Raw genomic sequence first — 3,220 nt, forward strand, 5'->3', positions numbered from 1 at the left:
TATTTCTGTGGGATCAGTAATAGACCTTTCTCATTTCTTATTTTGTGTATTTGCCTCTTCTCTTTTTCTTTCTTAGTCTAGCTAAGGGTTTGTCAATTTTATTGTCTTCTTAAAGATCCAGGTCTTAGTTTTGTTTCTGTTTTTCTAGTGCTTTCTTATATTCTCTTTCATTTAGTTCAGCTCTGATCTTTGATATTTCTTTCTTTTCCTTTGGTATTTGTTTGTTGTTGTTGTTGTTTTTTTTACTAATTCCTCCAAGTGTGCAATTAGGTCTTCAATTTTTATTCTTTCTTCTTTTTTGATGTATGAATTTATGGCTATGAATTTCCCTCTCAGTACAGACTTTGTTGTATCCCATAAGTTTGATATGTTGTGTGATCTTTTTCACTAGTTTCAAGGTAGTTACTGATTTCTTTTGAGATTTCCTCCCTGACACAGTGTTTGCCTAAGACTGTATTATTTAACTTCCATATCTTGTTGCTTAATCTGGGTCTCTGGCCATTGCAGATTTCCAGTTTCATTCCACTGTGGTTAAATTAATTATTTTATAATTAATCTTTTTGAAATATTTTTGTAATCTTTTTGTAATCTTTCTGAAATCTTTAGAAATATTTCAATCTTTCTGAATTCTTTGACACTTTTTCTATCACCTAGCATGTGGTCTATATTGGAGAATGATCCATGTGCACTTGAGAAGAATATATATCCTGCTGTATTGGGGTTTATTGTTCTGTATATGTCTATTAGGTCCAGCTCCTCTAATACATTTTTCAAAGCCTTTGTTTCTTTATTATTTGTTGAGATGTTCTGTCCAATGGTCATAGTAGTGTATTATTGTCCCCTACTATAATTGTAGAGACATCTATTCCTACTATAATTGTAGAGACATCTATTCCTACTATAATTGTAGAGACATCTATTCCTTCACTTAGATTTTCCCATGTATGGCTCACATATTTGGAGGCACTCTGATTACGAGCATAAATGTTTATGCTTGTTCTTTCCTCTTGAAACATTACCCCTTTTACTAATATGTAGAATCCATCTTTGTCTCTTACAATATTTTTGCATTTAAAGTCCATTTTGTCTGATATTAATATAGCTACTCCTGCCCTTTTTTGTTCTTTGCTTGTAAGTTTGTTTTCTATCCACTCACTTTCAACCTTCTTGAATCCCTGGATCCATGGTGGATTTCTTGTAGGTAGCATATAGATGAGTTATATTTCCTTATTCATTCTTCCAATCTGCATCTCTTGACAGGTGAGTTTAATCCATTGACATTTAGTTTTACTACTCACAGGGAATTATTTCCTTTAGCCATATTTTCTTTGAATTTTTGTATGTCATATGTTTTTATTCTTTTTGTCTTTTCAGTTGTTCTTACACTCTCCTCCAACTCTGTCTCTTTTTTTTCTCTTTATTCCTGCAGAACTCCTTTTAGTATTTCTTGAAAGGCAGGTTTTTAATTTTTTGCATACTCCCTTAGTTTCTCTTTATCTGTGAATATTTTGAACTCTCCATCATTTTTGAATGCAAGCTTTGCTGTATAGAGTATTCTTGGCTGGAAATTTTTTTCTTGTAGTACCTTGATTATGTACTTCCCTTCATGGTTTCAGATGAGAAGTCACCACTTAATCTTTTTGAGCTTCCTTTGTATGTAATCATTCTCTTTTCTTTTGCTGCCTTCAGTATTCTATCTTTATCTTGAGTGTTTGATAATTTGATAAGTATAAGTCTTATGATAGACCTGTTGGGATATATGCTGTATGGGATGGGTTGTGCTTCCTGGACATGTACATCCACCTCCTTAAATAGGTTTGGGAAGTTTTCCACCATTATTTTCTCTAACATCCTTTTTGTCCCCTTTCCTTTCTCTTCTCCTTCTGGGATGGCTATAATGTGTATGTTTGTGCCTTTTGAGTATTCATTCAGGTCCCTAAGTGCCAGCTGGATTTTTTCTATCTTTTTATCATTCAATTCTACTATCTGTTTGATTTCAGATGCATTGTCTTCCACATCACTAATTCTTTCCTCTGCCTCTTCAAATCTGCTGTTATTTGCTGAGAGAATATTTTTCATTTCTTGGATTGTGCCTTTCATCTCCATCTTTTCCATTAACTTTTTCAGTATGTTTACAATTTCTTCTGTATGCTCTCCAAGTGTTTCCTTTCCTTTTTTGTCAGCAAAAATATGGAATTCTTCATGAATCTGCATGTCATCCTTGTGCAGGGACCATGTTAATCTTGTCTGTATCATTCCAATTTTAGTATATGTGCAGCCAAAGCAAGCACTCCAAGTTCTTAATATCCTTAATCTCTTCTTTCCTTTCATTAAATTGGTTCATCAGATATGTGTTGAGAGCTTTTATTGTTGTTTGATATTCTGCTTCTCTTCCTGGTTTTTGGTTTCTTCCTTGGATTGGGCCATGTTTTCCTGATTATTGGCATGGTTTGTAATTTTTTTGTTTTTTGACCATCCTTTTATCATGATGGTGTTGTTCAGTTGATAAGCTTCTCTGTCTAGTCTCAGGGTTTATTTATGTACTATTTGTGTGTGTGTGTTAAGTCCTCTCTTTGACACTTTTTTTTCTTATCTATTTCCTTGTTGTTGTCTAAGTTCACTTGAAGGAAAATATAAGACAAGGGAAAGCAAAAGAGTTAAGAGAAATGTGTAATAGTAGTATTGATAGTAAATATTAGCAGAACAACCATGTGAGATACAGGAGAATGGATATTAAACTCATGTACGTTCTGTAAAACTATAATTTTTTAAAAGTGGAGTACCAACAGTAAGATGGGACACTGAATATGGGGAAAAATATATTATGAATTAAAAGGCCAGTGTGGGAAAGATAGAGGGAAAGAGAAAAGAAAAGGACAATCACATAAAGAGTGAATAAAAGATAGAAAACAGAATAGAGGTGTTAAAAATAAAAAGTCAGAAAAATTTGGGGCTGAACATAGAGAGGTGGAATATAAGAGAAATAATAGATGATAGAAGATAGAAAGATGTAAAGCCAAGTGGATAGCATTGGTAGCCAAAATCAGTACACACAGAAAAGAGGAAATCAAGAACGAGGAAGTACATCAAGTAGGAAACACTGCCTGCAGCACCTAATAGAAAAAAAAGGAAAAAGAGATTTAAAAAAGAAAAAAAGGGTGTGAGGGGATAAAGCGGAAAGATAGGCAAGAAAACAAATCAACAAAAAAGTTCAGACAAA

The 3,220-nt window shown here is 33.3% G+C and overlaps 1 non-coding gene across 1 annotated transcript; it reads right to left on the minus strand.

Moving 5' to 3' along the window:
* Nucleotides 1-2,184: 2,184 nt before the first annotated feature.
* LOC111759226 (U6 spliceosomal RNA) lies at nucleotides 2,185-2,291 on the minus strand. The gene has a single exon (XR_002793294.1). It is a non-coding gene; the product is annotated as a U6 spliceosomal RNA (small nuclear RNA).
* Nucleotides 2,292-3,220: the final 929 nt, after the last annotated feature.

This window comes from Dasypus novemcinctus, chromosome X, assembly GCF_030445035.2.
Source record: "Dasypus novemcinctus isolate mDasNov1 chromosome X, mDasNov1.1.hap2, whole genome shotgun sequence".
NCBI classification, from domain to species: domain Eukaryota; kingdom Metazoa; phylum Chordata; class Mammalia; order Cingulata; family Dasypodidae; genus Dasypus; species Dasypus novemcinctus.